The 21,008-nt window shown below is 40.8% G+C and overlaps 1 protein-coding gene across 1 annotated transcript in view; it reads right to left on the bottom strand.

Moving 5' to 3' along the window:
- Positions 1 to 3,817, bottom strand: part of LOC139140633 (calcitonin gene-related peptide type 1 receptor-like) — a 62,960-nt gene extending 59,143 nt beyond the window's left edge. The window contains exon 1 of the mRNA XM_070709992.1: positions 3,799 to 3,817. The gene's annotated coding sequence lies outside the window, so the exon portion shown is untranslated. The remainder of the gene's footprint in view (positions 1 to 3,798) is intronic.
- Positions 3,818 to 21,008: the final 17,191 nt, after the last annotated feature.

Raw genomic sequence — 21,008 nt, 5'->3', positions numbered from 1 at the left:
GCCAACTTTACCATCGTGTGCAAAAAAAAAACAGCTTGGCCTTATACGCCAAAATATGAGGGGAAAATTGAAAGCACAGGTTTCCCACGTTTCATCAACAGTTGCGAACAAGCCGATTGTAGCATCAGTTAAAAACCATGAGAAAGCAGTATATTCTATTACCCTGCGAAATAGTCGGTTAAAATGCTATGGATGAAGAGCAAAATGGTGAAAAAAGAAGAAATATGAATACGTACATTTACATGTCTATGCGCTCCGAAAATACAGTACTCTGACAAACATCCGTGGAAGTGATCGTTCTTTTTCTCGCTGATATTTATGAACTGGCCACAAGAAATAAAACAGCAACAGCATGCAGTCGATATCCCATTGGCTAGACTTAATCGAAGGCCAATTTTAAAATAGGAGGCCCATTTTGCTGATATGTCTACCTGCCACTATGAACTCCCGTTAAAAATACATTCTTTGTGCGCAATACCGAGTGGGTAATAAAGCGAATTTTTGCTAAGAACCGCCTACCAGTATCATGGACCAAACAAGACAATAATAGATATCGTAAAATGTGACAAATTAAAATGTGTAAGATAAATACAATAGCGCTCAATGCTTGGAAATGCCGACATACAGGAACAACATGCCGCACTGCCGTCGAGGGAATATGTTTCGCCACGATTCAAACTTTTGTACCGGGTTCATCTATTAAACCGGAAGAAATGTTGGCATTAACTCTTTTTTCAATCTGACGTCACAATTGTGAATTAACAACGTCCATGAGACGAAGGCGATGAAGAAACCACGCCCACTCACAAAGCATCCCAAAGCATCCGCAGTTTTTAAAGTTCGGATCGAGGGTCAATATGGCCGCTTGGGAATGCCGCTCATTGACATATTGCCACTAGAGGGCGTTTCACCCTACCAATGAAGTATGCCGTGAACTATAGTAAGGGTCAATTGTGCCTGTTATCGCATAACGAGACGCGCTTCTAGTACGACCTACGTCCTAATTTACTTTTTTATCATATTTAATTTCTGAAGTTTGAACATTTGCTTTCAAATTTTCACACTCTTAAATTTTCTCAAGAAAAATGCGCACTGCTGAACTTTACCGTCAATGACCAAAATAAACTTTTCGTCTGCAGTATGACAATTTTGTAAATAGTGTTGCAATCTTATCACAGAGAACAACTGTAAATTTCTAGTTCAACACAACTTTTACAATCGTCCATGAAATTCCTGGACTTTACTAGTAAGATAAAAGGATAAGAAGTCCTTAGCACTGGACACAGCAGCAAACACAGGGACGGCACGGGAGCATGCGAGTCAAACACAGAGACGTCGGCACGGGTTCACAGTACAAGTTGACTTGCATACCATTGTGGAAACTCGACGCGAAAGATCTCTTGTTGTTCGAAATCAGTGTCCGTGAACTTCGAAGGGCAGAGATGGTAGCTGAAAGTCCTCGCTATGAGAACTTGCTCTTTCTTCCCAGGGATATGAACAATCTGGATTAATTGGCTTCGTTATGCATCCCTCACGAACTGCACTCAGGCACCTCGGCATTTTACACAAAGCAGCGTAACGTATGGGCCACGGAGTCAGAAATTTCTAGTCGTTTTCCCAGGGAAGACACTTCCAGACCGGCGTGTTTGCTTTCACGGGTTCCGATGTCTGGCATTTGCGCAATTTTGATACCTCCCCAATCAAAGATTCTGTTTCCGCTCACTTTACATTTTATTCTTTTATTAATCGATTTCCTGGAAACGTAGTCTGATCTCATCGCGGTCTGAACTCTCTAATTCGAATGTGCAAATATTAAAGCAATGAATAAAATGGTCGGTATAAACCACTATAGCACAAGTCAAGTCACTTTAAGTCAATAGTTTGACTGAAAATGAAATGGCGTAATTTCCTGCAAGTGCAAACAGACAAATACATATACATGTATGCCAACACGTATGCATGCCATATAAAGTAGTTGCAGTGTTTGTCTGTTTATCTGTATGTCTACATGCATGTATGTATGTATGTATGTATGTATGTATGTATGTATGTATGTATGTATGTATGTATGTATGTATGTATGTATGTATGTATGTATGTATGAATATATACCAATATATACCCATATATTCCCAAATATATATATATATATATATATATATATATATATATATATATATATATATATATATATATATATATATATATATATATATGGGAACTTGCAGAAATTTTGTTTGAAATAGAAACACAGTTACCCAGATCAAAAAGCGAACACTAGGGAAATTAGTTTTCATCACCAGTACAGTGGTTTCTCCAATCACGACTATGGAGTATGGATCTTGTGATCACTCACTTCAAAGACCGTAGCTTATCTTTAATCATTCACTGATAAGAAATATCAATGAGGCTCGGCCGATAAATTTCTTCGGACGAGAATCATTACCACCCGCAATGGTTTCGCCTGAAAAAAAAGAATCGTCGGTCTTCTCGGATTCGTTTCTCGCTTCGATGTGATTTGACATTTTCCGGAGTTACTGTTGCCGCCGCACGCTTGTGTAGTGCTTGGATAATTGGAAATTAAACCGAAAGGCGGCATGGGAAAGTGAAAGCCTGCGTTATCTTAAAATATTGCCGATGATACCTTAGAACGTACGGCTTGCATTGTGTACACTGAGATGTGAATCCTTGATATTACGCGCATTAATAATTTTTCTCGGAATATCCGCTCACAGGGTTACATATCCGCTATCTACCGGGACGGTTGCGGGTAAACAAGAAACCTTTGAAATAAACATTTACATCATACAGAAATAAAAAAAAAAGTAATATCATATAGGAAACAGACGAACCATCTCTATCGCGAAATTGAAGTATGAAAATGTTTGAATTATTAAATCGTGTCTGGCACATGATATTTTAATATTTAATGGCACCCCAGTATACATTTTTTACGTTTTGTATAATTAATCGACAGATTAAAGAGCAAACGTCACTGTAACAAGCCGCTTTTCTAGTTACCTTGGCAACTGTGTGGTCGAGATTTGACATATCATGACGGCATTTCGGTACAAAATGGGCTCACCCGTGCGGGGATGTTCACATCAGCACCAGCAAAATACACCTTTGGGGCGAACGAGCATGAGCAGAAATGTAACAGCGACCACGTGTACAGCTCTCAAAACGGAAGAACTATACTAGAGCCTATTTGTACTTGTTGACTCTAGGGAGCTTCAAATTTACCTGTCTATCTATCTATCTATCTATCTATCTATCTATCTATCTATCTATCTATCAATCTATCCATCTGTCTATCTATCTATCTATCAATCAATTTATCTATCTATCTATCTATCATCCATCTATGTCTTTCTACCTATGTCTGTATATACATTCATTTATTTATACAATGTATATACAGTGAAACCTGTCTAAAACAAACCATATATGTATATATGTATATATATAAATATATATATATATATATATATATATATATATATATATATATATATATATATATATATTTAATGGTATAGATAGATAGATAGATAGATAGATAGATAGATAGATAGATAGATAGATAGATAGATATAACACTCCGCAAATCGTAAGGTTTGACGTATCAAGTTGAAAGCACACGCGTGTCCTGAAATTCGGAACTCTGATTTTTAGAGAGGGCTGTGGTCTCTATTTTAATAGTTTCTGGCGCCATAGAAAAATGGATGAGTGTCTGTGTGTGTGACTGTGTGTCAGTGTGTACTATCAGAATTTCAAATGTCACTCCACATTTCTCACCGTGGCGTCAAGATTTGAAACAAGACAGTATACTGAACTTTCTTCAAGTAGTTGACTACTATGTAGCTGATGTAAAAACATTCCTGGTGCCAGCAGACGGTAAATTTAAACCGTCATCCTTGTCTGCCCGCCTGTACGCTGGAAACAGAAAATAGCAAAACTTAGCAAACCACCTTCGATTGTTCCTTGGCATTTATTACATGAGCCCTATATTTTTGCATACATGGCGACTATTTTTGTTGTTCAGTCTGTCGCTGTCAGTGGCATTGCAATATGAGAGACGTGTCAAGGCTTGCACATGAGCATGCGTACATGACCGGCAACTGTTAAGTGCTGGGCACGTTTATGCGTAAACACTGCGAGTGCCCTGTCCCACAGGATCGGCCTGACCCGGAGGCCTGACGCAAACCTGTCATGGCAGATGGGGGAGGGGGAGGGGTGAACTGGCACAGCTGACGCTCGTTTACATCACTTCTCTTCGACGTCATCAAATGAATCAACCGTTCATCCCGTGACAAGTGAAAAAAAAGATTAACTTCGGATTAGCAAAAGCGAGAACTGTACCGTGTCCGATTTCCCTTTGCTGTACGAAAACATCGAGCGACTATTGTTACAGTTTGCTATTGAAAGCTCATGCAGCACTCTACATTTTTTTTTCCGACTGACTGAAGTGGATTATCTCCACGAAGAAGATAACGTTGGTCTACTTTTCACTCACATATTGGTGCCACCTCGTGAACGGTCTAGACGTCCATGGTGCGAAGACGTGTTTTTAAGAAATCGTTGATTCGAAAAACGAAAAGCATATTATTTGTTTGAGAGTTCATCTTGCTAAATTTGCGCCTTAGTTACTTTGTTGTGAATAACGTTTCATCTTTGAAACAGTAATTATTTTTCGACGTATGATGGCCGAGGTAATTTCACATTTGAAAGAGTATTCTGGGAAAGCGATTGCTACAATGAGAGAGAGAGAGAGAGAGAGAGAGAGAGAGAGAGAGAGAGAGAGAGAGAGAGAGAGAGAGAGAGAGAGAGAGAGAGAGAGAGAGATTTTGTAGATAATAATTATCTAATTTTTGCCAAAAGTCTGGAACAACGATACTAAAGAGATGAAATTATTACTTTTAATTTGTCATGGCTTACAGAGGCGTAAATTCGCATCCCTGTCGCTTTCGAGGGACGGTGACATCTGCACGATAACGATTACATAACACGGCGAATTTACACCTACTACAGCGCGGAGCGCTTAATCATATTTGTATACATACAACCTTTATACATACAAAGAACTGTCCCGTTATTCAAAGAGTTTAAAAACAAACGTACGACACAGGAGATTGCCTACTTTAAACCGTGTGTACATGTTTGTCCGCTAAATAATACTTAGTGACGAGCTATGTGTCCCGAGAATAATGTACACCAGCCAAAGCAACGACACTGAGTGTTGCCATAACAGAGCAATACAGGGTAGACCTTTTTTGGGGGAGTTCAATGGTTGGCTACGAGTGCCAGAACGCAATTAAACGAACGAAGAGCACGACACAATGGCCAGGCGTCGTGGTGATAATGAGTGGTCTTTACTGCACAACAGAACCTCATTTTCTTGGCTGAGAAACTTACAAGATGTCTTTGTAGTGATGTGTAAACGCGATACTGTAGATCTTGCGGTTGAATACAACGCCTTATGCAATGAGCGAAAATCGATAAGGAAACCAACACATTTAGCGGAATAACAGAGACGAGAGAACGCCGGTCGCGTTCAAAGTAAGTGTTAACGTACAATATGAAAACATTATCGGGAATTCCAGGAAGGAATTAATGGCACCTACACTAATGCGATTTAAGGGGAATTAAACGCAGTTCAAATTTGTTGGAGAAACTTAAAAAACAATACTGGCAGCTCGAAAATGAAACTCCCGCGAGTATAAGATTATCTTCCGTTCGCGAAGAAACCGAACGGCAGCGAAGTATGTTCCTGTAGCTTGTAGATAAACTCTTACTTACCCTGAATGTTTCGCCCTCCCGAAAGGTCGATAATTGCTCTACGCCAAACAGCAGCGGGCGGTCACGCTACCGACGCCCGTCATCATGTCGAAAACGCCGAGTGTCGCTGAGCCAGATATAGGGTCAATGTGGTCCTGAACCGACGAATTCGGCAACGGTGTGCGCGGAGGTTACTTCTATCGTGCGTAGCGCACGCAGATGCGCTGTAACTCAGTGCACTGTCGGAGAGTAAATGTACTAGTCGCTTAGTTGTACCGTCTCACTCTTACATCCACTGCGAATTCTTGGAGCGTGTAGCGGAACCCTCTGCCGTTGTCAGTGTCAAGATGGTATTGAATTTGAAATGGGGCTCCAAGGATCGGTGAAGCAATCAATACAAGGAGCAGCTAATCTAAACGTCGGATTCGAAGGCGAGACTCCTCCCCGGCGGAGTCACGTGATCAGGCATCGTCGTCCAAATCACACAGGGCACTGAGGAGACGACAAGGTGACAGTCACAAAATATATAATTCTACACGGTTCTGGCGAGAAAGCAATACTGTTCATAAGGAACGTCTGGCACGGTTCTGTTTTCCACATTACGCCTCAGTGTCAAAAGACAAACCCAACGGTGCGAGTGACGGGGTTACTGAACTGGGCCACCGTGACGACTCGGAGGTTCCCGTAATTAATAAAGGATCACAGCTTTTTGTATCCTTACATATTGACACACTTATCATCTGCTCGATCTCGAATACAGTAATTTTTTGTAATATAGGCAAGAGGGGTATTGTGCTTTTTACGACAGCGAAGTGAATATTCGATTTGTTTGATTGTCAACTCATCCAAAGGACGTAGGGGTGGAGCTTTGAAGGATCGAATCGCCAGATTGGATATCTAGACCAACAGATTTTGTTTTCAAGTTCCGTGACGATATATTATCGTATAGGCGGGGAAAAAAATTATATATATATATATATATATATATATATATATATATATATATATATATATATATATATATATATATATATATATATATATACACTTCTCGTCCCCTACCCAAGTTCCACATTAGTTTGTTGGTAATGTTAGTCCTTCCAAAGAGGGATTGCGGTCATGTAAGTATTTTATGTTAAAACAGCAAAACAAATTCTTTGTTCTGCAGAATTTTCGTCTTGAAGTTCCATTTTTCCATTTTTGATCATTACCAACCGAAAAGTAAATGTAGCATTTATAATCTCTGTATCAGTAATATTTATCCCTTTGTCGCGGGCAAATTAAGTTCATTCGGCGCTTAAGATGACAAGCAAGGCATAAGTAATCTGAGGAGAAAAATGCGTAAAAAACAACAACTCAAAACAAAGGCAAATAATTAAAAACATTGCATGTCAAGATTACAGCTCCATTAGCAATAACTTCTAAATTACCTTTTCCTTTGTGAAACTTTACCATTTCTCATTGTATATACTCCAAATATTGTCTCAAGATGCTTTCAGTTCAACTCATCTTCAACGTGTACAATTGTTATTGTGGACAACTCACAACTTTAATCCGGATCAATATTCATTGGTCAACAAGGACACTGCATATAAGGAATACAATTCGGTACATTTCCTACACGAATACTTCGTATTTCCCCATACCTTGGAAGAAAGAAGTTGACAATACGCCGGTTTTCTTGAACAAAAATAATGAAAATATCAGAAGCCAGTGTATACGTTGCATTCAACTAGAGAAAGAACTTTATTGCGTACACCGACTACAAGATTCTTGCGACTTGCAAGAGGTGACAGAAATTTGATATCCAGCGCCCCGTTTTCATATCAAATACTTTTTAAATTTTGAGTGCTCGGAGAGAGTATTTCCACTTAAGCAAGGCAGAAGGATTACACGTGCCCTGGATGTCGAACCGAGCTCCTTTATGAGATGTGCTGATAACGAGAAAATGAAAAGAACATGTCACCTTGTCGACCCCAGACATGCTTGGCAATCAATTTACCGGGGAACAGACGGTTTGCAAACGATCCGAACATCCCGACGGACAAGGAATGAACCCTCGTTTAAACGAAAACTTACCGAAGCCAGAGCCAGAGCAATATTACCCAGAGTGACAAAACGTAAGGGTACAAAGACAAAAACCAAATCAAACAAAATCTAACCAAACAAAATCCTAACTTTTTGGCACACTACAAGAACAAGAACACTCAAGAATTTTGCATTAAAATAGCTTCTACAATCGATCGTTTGATGAATAAATGTTCGTCTACGCGAATTCTCATCATAATGCAATCTTTCAGGGGAAAGGCGAAACTACACCATCATCATCACAACCCGTGTAAACGGTAAACGTTAGGCCCTGTAACTCTTGTCAGGGACAGATCGGATCGCTGTGTTTGGTATAAGAAGGCATTCGTAGCATGTTGTTTCGGCAGCTATGGTGGCAGATTACAGTCGACGTCCAAAATGAAGTTGAAGTTGTGTGCCAAATTTAAATAAAAACTTAAAATACACCCGTCGTAACTTGAACCCCGTAAGCTGATATTCACATTTGGAGCGCTAATTGGGAACAAACACAGAGGTCAATGTCAAAATATCGCACATGGCATCCAGACACTCTGATCATCACATGTTCTGGTAGTATTAGTGACCCAATTTTACCGGCACATGCGACTGAATTTACGTATTGTCCAAAGTGAAGTGAGGAAACCTTGAAAATATGCGAAAGTTCAATCATGGGCAGAAAAAAATAACTTAAGCCTTTAGATAACCTCTTTGAAAGTATAACCAACAATATATCGTGTCAAAACTTTCGTCCTCGAATGCCACTGTTTTATTTACTACTCAATGGCCCATAGGGTAATAGAAATTCTCCGCTAATTGTATTTATGAGCGTTCGGCTTGAAAGTGATGCGAAAAATGTCTGCTACATGTTCAAAACAACTCATATTACCCAAACAAGCTTCTAAAAAAACCTGGTATTCGGCTTAGATCGGAGAGCTTCCTGCAGGCACTGATGATCCGAGGGTTATACCGGTCGAAGCGTGCATGTTTTAGATGCTCGGTCTTAACTTTGAGGGCGCCGTGGGCGTCACGGTTTGCCGTGTGAACTTGAGATTCTCCATCAATTAAAAAACCATGCAAGACAGTTGCAATGCACACTCCGTAGGGCAATGAATTGCATGATTGGAATGTCCACAAACTACCACGAGTAAAAAAAGTTCTTTCCTGGCATTGGAACATATTGATTCAATTGTTCGCCCGCCTCACTCTCCATGACAACGGTGAAATTTCCTAATAACGAAAGTGGTTGATGGCAATGAGTTGTAGTTGGCAATGACTTTTCAGACAACCGATCAGAGATCTTTACACTACTTATAATTCAAAGCAAACGACCCTACTAACACTGAGTACCGCAATGTACTCATGTATGGGGGATTCTCGTTGATCGAACGAGCGTCGCCCCCTGCTCAGGCTGAATACTATTTTACATCGATCAACAAAAAAATATGTTTGCACGGGATTCGACGATAACGTGTGTTTGGCACACATCATGGAGGACACATTGTCTCAATTCGGAAAGGGTGATATTTACTCTTCCCAGCTGATTTCCTAAACTAGTCAGCCCAAAGGTGTTTTGGAATTTCACCTTGATCATGGTTTTCGCAAATGTTAGTGGAAAGTAAAGACAGTGGAAATAGGATTCTCTTTTACATCAGCGAGGAAAGAGAACACTTCGCGACGGTAAAAACGCGACTGGGAGTTTCTTTTTGCTTTTACAACCATACATGATGATGACTTCTCGTTGCGAAATTGGTTCTGTGTAGGTTCAAGCCAAGTTATCGCTGCTAATTGACGCAACACTCAAGTTGGCGTAGCCGGGAGTCAGCCCGTCGGTTCAATTAAACAGACTCGGCTATCGCGCATGCTCAGAGGTATCGCCGAACTCAGATCGCTCCCGCTTCAATAAGCTTCGGATGTTAGTCTCCTGGCTACTTTTAATGACAAGTGGCATCGGGTGTGTTCCCTCGAATCAACGTATGGATACATGTATTGTCAGCCTGTGAACGAATATCTCGAGTCAATTAAAGAGAGATGCCGGCATTCTGATAGCGCTGAAACAAGAACCAACCAAATTGATACCTGCACGCTACGGACGCCAGGGAAACATTTAAACACTTGAGCTGAGGACGAAACGTCTGAACATACATACTAACATATATTCCATTCGAATACACTCACGTCGGGACATGATGGAATGGCCTAAATATAGCTAAGTGACTCACGGGAGATCTCAGAAGCTTTTACTCGAACTGCACTGATTTCTACATTTTGTTTACAAGGAGAACTGGAGAATCTTGATGAAGTCAAACTTTCCCAATTGTCTGCGGCGGCGACATTGCTGTTTTCATCTAAGTTTATAACGAAGAAAAAGTTAATGGACGTGCAGGCATGACTCTCTCATGCAATGAAACTTATACCAGCTCAGCCAAGATATACGATTTTGTTTTTCAACGTGTGAAAAAGAAAGATGCCCTTTTCATAATGAGTGATACAAATCACAGGATGACAAGGCTCCATCGCTTTGCAGCCTCGTTTATAAAGTTTACTTACATCGAGACTCATCCGTAGCTGAGTGCAAGTCAAATTTTGTTGCTCAGCTTTCAGATTACAGTGGGTGCCACCAACTCGACCGAATTCCCTGCGCTGTAATATCGACTCTACCTGATTAATCCGTTCTTCATTGTTACTGCGAACGTCATAATTCCTCTCTTCAAACGGGAGTTTCTTCGCCGCGAGGTCGCTGGCCGCGTTCGTCGTCTCATGACGATTCAATCAATACACTCGCCTCGTATTCCGGTATGTTGAGACAGCACTCGGGCGACAGCGCTGTCGTCAGATTGCTGTTAATTAATCGTAAAACGCGCGCAGTTAACGTGCCTCACTTTGCTGTCTAAAGTTCAACAAAAACACGGAAGAAAAGTAGTCTCGAAAGAAAACCGAACTGATACAACTGAATTCAGAACTTGTTTTTTCTCTTTGAGGACTAATTTAAGTGATAATTCCTTCAATTAATTGTCCTATAGCTTCACCAGAGTCCAGCCATCCGATTCCGAAAATGATGTGTAAATGTCTCTCCAACTATCCGATCCGTCAGTAACATTTTGTCTTCTTGCTGTAGTACCTTTACCTTTGCATACAAGTTCATGGCTCTTCAGTCTGGTTTTGAACTTTCAGTTTCCCGCACATGAATCTCGGAGCAGTCGTGTCTGTGTGCCCCGTTTTGACTGTATTTGTCGCTTGTTTGTTTGCTGTTTGTTTAGTGTCGCGCAAGCGTGGACCAGTAAATGTCCTGTCAACAAATTTATCCATTTTTTCTGTCTTAACCTTTTGCTGTAACTTTTGATGATATTTTTTACTATTTTTGTTTTGTATTCAATTTGTAAGTTCTTGTTCAACTCCCAAGCATACTGAAACACCCATTATTTTTAGCTTGTCAACACAGTGCCAATGGTGTGTGTAAAATTTGATTCTCTGTCCGACCAGTAGGCCTATTCACCTGTCAACAATAACAATGCAGTGTACGCATTTATATAGGCCGAGTTGACAAGCGGAATACTGTGTATCTCAACATGCTTTGAGGAGTAGACCAAGAAACTTTAAGTTGACATTGAAAACAAAAATAGTGAAAAAAATCATCGAAAGATACAGCTACTGGCCCTTTAAAGTTAAGTGACTATGGTTGTCTTGGCCTGCACATGCGCATAGACTGATAAAACGCATCCAGTGAAACCCGATTCAAATTATAAGTTTACTTCTCGCTGCGAGGAAATAGAAGGTACCAATGTTGAACGGCAAACAAATTCCCTTCACGACAAATTGACATATTCACATTTTAAGGAAAGAGACGGCCACAACATTTCGTTCGCCTGAAAATCATGTTTCTCTCTGAGCAATTCGGTATTAAGTTACCATGGCGATGATTAGGTTAACCAAGGTACACGCTTGGTCGGAAATGTTAACACAACCTTCCTACGGCAAGTTTCTTTGAATTAACGGACGTGAAGTGAGATACAGTATTTGAGAAGGAAACGGGAGAGAGAGAGAGAGAGAGAGAGAGAGAGAGAGAGAGAGAGAGAGAGAGAGAGAGAGAGGAGAGAGGAGAGAGAGAGAGAGAGGGGGGGGGCCGAGGGAGAAGGAGCGAGACAGACAGACGGAGAGAGACGGTGATAGATCTAGAGAAGGCACAGACAGACAGAAAGGCATTCGCTGGTCTTGCGTCATGTGAATTTATTTCAGCCGGGTTACTGGTACTTAACGTGTAATCCTTTGACCAGATACCTTTCACTGGCGTCGTGTCGCGTGGGCCTGTTGAGCGAATTTTATAAATTGTATGAACTATGTCGTCCAGAAATTAAAAATCTATCGTAGAAACCGAGTAGTACTGAAAAAGGTCTCTCATAATAATAATAATAATTTATTCATTTATAAAGCGACTAAATCCACACAAATAGTGTGATCAGAGACGCTAGGTAAAATACAATCAATTTTAAAAAGGTTACAAGAATTAAAAACAAAACAAAAACAAAAAAATACAATGAATGAGTTCAGTTAAAAGCAGAATTAAAAAGAAATGTTTTAAGACTTGATTTAAAACTTGTCAGGCTTGGGGAGCGACGAACCTCAATTGGAAGATTGTTCCATAAAAAGGGGGCGGCAATACTGAACGCACGGTCCCCATATTTCTTTGTGCGCGACCTGCTTTGACACAGTTTAAATTGGTCAGCGGACCTTAGATTACGGGTTGGGACGTACAAATTAACCATGCTAGAAAGATAAGTTGGACCGAGTGAATGGATACATTTAAAGGTGAATATAAGAATCTTAAAAACAATACGTTGAGACACAGGCAGCCAATGCAACTGAAACAAATCGGGGTGATATGCTCAGTGACTCTTGAGCGAGTTACAATTCTGGCAGCTACATTCTGGATACGTTGAAGGCGATCAATTGAATATTTCGGAAGACCATAAAGAAGCGAATTACATGAATCAATGCGTGATGTCACAAAAGCATGAATCAACTGTTCCGTGTCTGATCTAGAAAGATATTTGCGAATATTTGCAATGCGTCGTAAGTGAAAAATAGCTGAGCGGCAGATATTGTTGACATGAGGGTACATTGTAAGACCAGAATCCAGGATAACTCCAAGACTTTTTGCCTGACTTTGAGCAGGAATCAGGGTGTCACCGACCCGTATCCCCTGTATTCTATCATCCGAAGCATTACTGGAAGATGCAGAGAAAGTTACAAATTCAGTTTTATCATCATTCAAACAAAGGAAATTAGCAGACATCCAGGACCTAACTTGTGAAATACAAAGTTCAAGATTGCTGGCTGTCGCAGAAGCTTCATTGATCTTAAAAGACATATATAATGATGAATCATCTGCATAAAAACTATACAGGCAACCATGACTTGCAACTAATTTCCCCAAAGGAGATGTATATACATTAAATAGTATAGGGCCAAGAACGGACCCTTGTGGAACCCCGGTATCAATTTGACGGAAACATGATTTTGTGGAATCGATAATAACACAACTGGCTACGATTAGAAAGATATGAGCGGAACCAATTAAGCGCATTTCCTGAAACACCAAGAAGGTCTGACAGCCGACTTAATAAAATATTATGATTAACGGTATCGAACGCTGCAGAAAGATCAAGTAAAACCAAAAAATACATCACGTTTTGCATCAAGTGCTAACAATATGTCATTAGTAACCTTTAAGAGAGCAGTCTCTGTGCTGTGACCAGCTTTGTACGCAGATTGTAACGGATCATTCAGGCAATGACTAGCAATATGAATGGTCAGCCTAGTAGCAACTATGCGTTCTAATACCTTTGATAGGAATGGTAGGTTAGAAACAGGCCGATAATTTTTAAGAATCTCATGATCAAGAGATGGTTTTTGAGAAGAGGTTTAACAACAGCATGTTTAAAATCAGTGGGTACAATACCATCACGTAAAGAGTCATTGAAGAGCTCATTTATGTACGGTAGTAACACCTGTAGGATTTCTGGCTGCTTCAGGATCTTGGTAGGAATTGGATCTAGGCAACATGTGGACGAAGGAGATGACCGAATGGTACGCAAGACTTCCTCAGTGGTTGTTGGCATTAAAGATTCGAAGCGACACTCGGGTTTCAAATCGCATATCGGTGACGAGCGTTGATGGTGAAGATCGTCGGATGACTGGCTCAAGTTCGAAACTAGAGACTTCACACGATGTAAAAAGAAATCTGCAAAGCGATTGGCGATTTCTGACGGGTTATCATGCTTCGGAAGATGAACAGATCTCCGAGGTTGGCCGATTAACCGTTCAACGATATTAAACAACTGTTTCTGGTTGCCTTTGCTATTGTCAATCAAGTCTGAATAATAATGACGTTTGGCGTTTTCAACGAGGCGAACAACGTGAGTCCGCAACTCTCTGTAAATCTGCCGATGTACTTCTAGTTTAGATTTTCTCCAAATCCGTTCAGCTTTCATGTTTCAGGTTTTATTGTAGTAAATAATATGTCTTCCACCTCCGAACCGTTACTTGATTACGCAAAAAAGGCGCTTAGCGCTAAATCCATTCGGCACCACTAGCTAGCCTCGCTTTCCCGCTTATTCAAGTACGCAGAAATTGATGGCGTAAAGTCAACGCTGACGTACACGACAGTCGCTTATCGTGGTGCAGACGCCCGGGGTGGCGAACGGAGAATGGAGTCCGCTCGATCGATCCGAGGTATAGGTGCAAGTCTTTCAGTCCGAGAGATCAAACATCTTAGGAACAAACAGAGAACAGCCCCCGCAGTGAAATTCTACGTCCTTTTTAATATTTAAAACAGGCACTGACGTAAACCGAGCCCGGATTAACTTCGGCCGATTATCTGTCCCAATTTGTCAAAGAATTGTGGTAAATTGCAATCAGAGAACGTCTCGCGGTATTTGACAGCCGATATTGTGTGAAGAAAGCTGGACAAAATCGCAATGTAACTCACAATTTCCAGTGATTTCATCGGATTTTTCTCTTTTTTTACGGTCTATAGATCAATTTATTTCGATGGAAAGACGGTCCTTCTTGTTACACCACTTTGACTCGAAGAATATCTAGTTTCGTGCGCCGTGCAAGGTAGAGGGTTTCAGCATGGTCCGGCGAATTAATGATCAATTCGGCTGACACGCACTTTTGAGGTGAAGGCACTTTTAAAAATTCTAAATTCTTCGATAAAAAAGGAAGGGAAAACTTAACATGTATGAAGTGGGGACAGTTTCAAAAAGCGCGGGGAATGTATACCCTTGTTCAACCGATGCTGTGAAACCAACTGATATGCAAAAGACAAATCGGACGGAAAGAACAAGCAACTATTTGACATTATCGAGAGCAAAAAGCTGGCATGGGCCTTACAACATCGGATAAAATGTCAGATGCTGAGTGGTCAGCGTTCAACCAAGAAACTTTTTCTTCATAAGAGTCTTAGATTTTTTTCTCTTTACTTGTCCATCAAGGAGGGATATCCACGCACTTTGAGTGAACAAAATCCGGGCTGCTCAGCAGCTATATAGAAGACGTCGCAATTTTCTTCCAGTTCAAATAATATATGAACTATACAGCAAATACTATTCGAAAGTTAATCAAATCTTTTAACCTTTGACCCACACGTTATTATGAAAAAATGTTCACACATTAGGCGAGGAAAAAAAAATTATCTGTTCAACGGGCCCGACCGACCCATATTTGGACCACTCCACATTTTTCTTTTTTTTTTCCAAAATCTTTACGAATCTGAAGAAACGCGGAGATGTTATTCAGTGAACATCTGTCTGTAAGATGAATGACCTTCACATTTTCGATGACATTGACTTGGGTGAGATTGATACAGGCTATGATTTGAAGAGTAAAGGTGGAAGCGCATCACAAACATTTGGTCAAGGTGTATGGCAGGGTGTAATACGCCGTGGAAAATAAACTATTACGCCACGTGTTCCGTATAGCGTAGACACTCTGTACTGTATTGTTTCACCCGCATTTTTTTCACGTCCGAGTGGTTGTACAGTCTATATTTTCTAGTGTTCCTATTTTAAGTGTTCCTTGAAAATTCTTTATTGTTCTTTGAGTCGTCACTCGCTCCGATTTTCGTCATGGCTTTCTCCTATCGAATGTGTGATTGTAAGCAGCAGTTCTCACTGCAGGACGGACATGATTTGTGTTTCCGTTGTCGAGAATGCACAAGGAGTCAACCTTGTGACATTTGTTTGACTTGGACACAGGACGAATGGTCTAATTTCGCTCCCTCGCTCGACGACGTCACCCCGTACATCCCCGGGGCTGACCCGTCAGTTTCTGAGTCGTGAGTTTTGGTTGGAATGCACCGTGCTCATATGGCTGGTGACACCAACACAGAAATTAGCTCCGTTAGATTCAGGTGCCGCCAATGAAGCAAAAAGGTGTTCGTGCTAAGTTTTTCAGCGGGCAGGCAGATTTCAAAACTAATCAGCGGGCGGGGAGAAAATATCGATATTTACTGTGGGCGGGGAAGAAATTTCATTACTTTCAACGGGCAGGGAGAAAATTTTTGACAGTGGGCACCGGAAAATACGTAGAGGGAGGGGAAAGCGGCGTGCTTAATAGAACCTAACTTAGAAGGGAGCAATGTTCCAAGGTATACTGCTAACTGCTTGCATGGTTTTGTGTTGATCTGGGTTGCATAGTGGGCATCTAGTTGGCAATGGGGAATTTCAGTAGTAGGGAGAGGGCAGCGGGGAGCTTGAATTGTTGTGGGGAGCGGGCAGACTGTAGATACCGGAGGGCAGTGGGCATCAAAATTCAGTGGGAAGGCACATTTTCACTGTATACCAGTGGGAGGGCAGTTACGAACAGCTCTCACTTTCCCCTCCAAGTTTTAGGTCAGGGTCAAAAATAAGAAAAATCGGTATATCAGCCTTCAAAACAGGTTTTGTGATGATTTTGAGAAATTCATGAAATTTACCAGTTGCGGCACCTGTAGATTGACCTGTAGAAGTGAAGGCAAAGAAGCTGTTCTGAGACAACCAATCCATGTCGACAAAAAATTGAAAAAATCATGAACGTACTAAACAACATATCCAGTATATGTTATGTGACTAAGAAAAAGCATGAAACACACCAAAAGTGTTTATATTATATGTTCTGTTAAGAAAAACCAAAAAAAAAAAAATCAAAAAAAAAAAAAAATCCGAACTACCTACCCAACTTTGAAGTCATCCCGCCCGTTGAACAGCTTTTTTTTTTTTTGGCCTTAAATGTTTTCTTTTTTTTCATTATCAATTTCACGCATATCTTGCATTCACTTTTGGATCACTTGTCACATATCTTGGAAAACTTTACATATTCAATTTCCAACGAGTAAAAATACCATTGTATGGCAGACATACTTTGGCAAAGCGCGCCTTTGTTTTGCTGCTTTTGAATATAAATTTGGCTGTTAGTGTGTAAATAATTGTAAATAACAGACAACTATGATTTATCTTTTAACAATCTCGAGGCTGTTATGAGGAAGTGACGTTCTGATGTCTCGAAAGAAAGAAGACGAAGCCCGATTCGAAAAACATGGCAATCTCGTATGGCGGGAGCTTATCTGTAATTACCTTTTGTGGCCGGCGACATCATTGTGAAGCAAACACAAGATTCAAGGGAATATAGTGGAAGCTTCGATTTAAAGAAGGACATTTCCAGAATAGTGGCCCTCCTGATCTGCGATTGCGATCGACGGGAAAAATCTTGCAGACTTTTTGCAGTTTACCAGACAACAATATGATATCACTACAATTTAATCTTGACCTGTCATCCTATTAAACAAAACTGGTAATCTATATGTCCACGCTTTATGACTTCTGTTTTCGACAATTGGACACGACTGTGCTCAAACAGTTCCACTTTTTATCTCATTTGTAACAAATTCAACTTTTGTCGTTCGCGCGCGAAAAATGTCATACCAATGAACGTTGGCGGCGTGTGGCGACTTATGTCACCAGCCGTCCGTATAATGACTACCCGACGTTTATCCCTGAATGTGTCGACGTATGAGAATATATTATCAGATTACTAGTTTACTAAATGTCATTTCCCCGGGGTGTCAGAATTAAGAATTTTTAAATATGATTCAAACATCAAAATGCAACTGTCGCGTTTCATGATTACCGTATAAACCATGCGAACAACACATGCTAAGTAGAGAATTTCAGAGGCATCAGTTAATTATGAAATATTTCTGGACAACATAATTTCTATTCCATTGGGTACAAGCTCGCAAAAAAGTAAAGGACGCACGCCGCGAGACCAACTTACCTAACCTGCCACGCTCTGACTGCATGACAGCCTGGAAGTTGTCTGTCAAGTTATACTCCCTCTCATATTATATTTAATGTTCTGAAAATACTGTCGTTATAAGAGGGACGATAGCCAACAAGCGTAAGACTGCGTTCCATTAGACGTATACCATTTAGGACATAAATTTGTGTCCTGAACCCCAGCGTCGCTCACGTTGATTGGTAGGTCTTATGTCCCTATGTCCCATCTGCGTTCATTCATTGGCTGCCTTTATGTCCTCAAGTCTCATTAATATTTACTGTTCCGAATGCAACTCATTCATTGGCCGCCATATGCAGGGGTTTCATTAAGTTTTGAAGTAGGGGCAAGAACGGAAAAGTAGGCGGCTTGCAGCTGCCATGACCAAAAAGTGGTCGTCGTTGGGGGAGGGTCTGGGAGGGGGTGTTCCCCCTCCCGGCCGAAGGCCGGAAATCCTGAAAAATGAGCTAAAATTCACGTTTTACAGCTCGCAGTCACTTGAATTTCTAGTATTTTCAGGAGAATTGTCAGCAGTATTCCAGGGCAATTTGTGTTCATATCATAAAAGCCATTTTCCTGGGAGATTAGGCCTAAATATGACAATTCATAATTACAAATGATAAAATGTGGTAATGTTGACGATATTTTGAACAAAGAAAACTTTTAGGAGGTAAACTATAATAATTCACTATTATAAATGATATAAATTTGTTATGTAGATGATATTATACTGTGTTACATCTAGACATGGCGATAGGGGATTCCCCATGTTGGTACCCCCAATTTATTTGTCAAGGGGGACCACTCCCCGATGAAATGGTGCCAGTCACACCTTAGAGGTACAACTAGAACACATGAACTAGTGAAATGCCCCCGAAATTTTCTGGTAAAGGGGGAAATCCCTCTTGTTGATGCCATCCTGGATGAAACACTCACATTTTAAGCACAGTAAATGAGAAACTTTTCATTAATGTATAATGTTATGCTTAAAATTAAGAACCATGATGTTTGGTATGAAAATCTGCAGATGAAGAACTTTTATACCACTGGGGAGGTAAAAAGGATAATTTATATAACAATAATGATAAAAACTGACAATCATTGCCATATTTTGCAAATAGAATTAAAGACCCTAAAGGTTATTTGACTAAATGGGTATGCAAAGAACCTTGATATAGGATATGAAAATTTGTACGTTCAGAAACTCACATTTTGATTTAAGCTGACGACCGTTTTTGAAGCACTGCGGTAGGCTTAAATGTGAAGGTATATAACCAGCTGGACGTATGATATGTACTGCTTTTCGGTCTATCGAAGCCAATAAGAATGTCGCCCAGAGTGGTTAAAATACGATCAAACCTCTAAATTCACTTCAAAAACGGTCGTCAGCTTAAATCAAAATGTGAGGCGAATTCAAGAGAAGTCGGCCAGTTGCGAGCTCGGCCAGTTGGAGAACTCGGCCAGTTACGAACTCGGCCAGTACAGTATGCACCCTTAGAATATATGCTCCATAATAGTGTTTCTTTTTTTTTTGAAGTCTCACAAAAGTTATATGCGAAAGCGATCTAAATGTCATTCATATTAAGATGAGCGTAATGTTTGCAAACTTCACAGATCACAGTTCAACGCACGTATGAACACACATTGCCATTGGGTAAAAGATGGCGGTGTATCGCGATCGTGGTAGCGAGTTTTGCAGCCTTCGTCATAGTTACACTTGAAGTTCGTTAAAAAGTCATAGGAGATGGTGAATCAAATTAGTTAAGAGTCATCAAGCCATGAATTTTACTGAAGAAATGGCATAATGTTTGCCTGAACTTTAATACGGTACGCGCGCGATCTGCAGAAACACTGAGGCAGACCGTACATGTTTTGCGGGGTGGACGTGGGAGCTCTTCGACTTCGAGTTGTTTTCTGAATGTTCGTAGTAGTATTAAACCGACAAAATAACAAAAACTATGGTAGTAAAAAGTTAAAATTGTTTGGCATATTCAACTGTGAAGAGAATGCGTATGCAATCATATTGCTTTGTTGCGAGTGGCCGACTCCTCCTGGCCGGCTTCTCCCACTGGCCGAGTTGGTCGGCACCGGCGCTGGCCGAGTTCGCAACTGGCCGACTTCTCCGGTTACCACCGCAGTGCAACGCACGTCGGCTTATTAAAATTCGAACTGTGATCGGGAAGTTTTTTCGTGAGAAAAAGATCAGGTCATTGCCTTCGAAAACAGTTTAAATCCACGTAATTATCCTTCTCTTGTTTCTTGGTCCACTTCAAAACCAAGGATCGTACCGCGAAGTCTGGCCTTGCGATCGCTTCCGTCTTCATTTGTTCATCGACCATTTTAAGTCGAGCTAACGACGGCCGCCAGGTGTAGTATGCCCGTTTTCATCGGCGTATATAAAAGTCACCACATAGGAATCAGCAAATTCAGGTAGCCAATAGAATCGTCCGTTGCAATTCCGATTTTTATTGCGGCAGTATACGCAAGACCGTGCTCCATCATAGTACAAGGCGATCATAGTAGTCGCTCGTCTTCTAAATTTTGTTTCACATAAAAGCCGTTAACGTTGAAAAGTTTGATTACACAGCTTGTGACACCTGCGCGTATCATTTCAGAAGGTAAACAATATTTTAGCGATGAAAGAGTTCAAATTTCCGAAAAAGTAGCCGGCGAAATCGTGAGAGTAACCGGTCAATTTCGCCGGCTGCCGGCTCTTAATGAAACCCCTGCATATGTTCTTGTCCCTGCCTCACTATCGAGTGTTCCTTGTCTCGTTCTGCCATGTGCTCATTACTGTAACGCATCTGCGAGCCCAGCCAATCATTACCAGACTGCTAGAGCGTAGGCGCAAC

Source organism: Ptychodera flava, chromosome 9 (assembly GCF_041260155.1).
Source record: "Ptychodera flava strain L36383 chromosome 9, AS_Pfla_20210202, whole genome shotgun sequence".
NCBI classification, from domain to species: Eukaryota; Metazoa; Hemichordata; class Enteropneusta; family Ptychoderidae; genus Ptychodera; species Ptychodera flava.
This window is presented reverse-complemented; position numbering and strand designations above follow the sequence as displayed.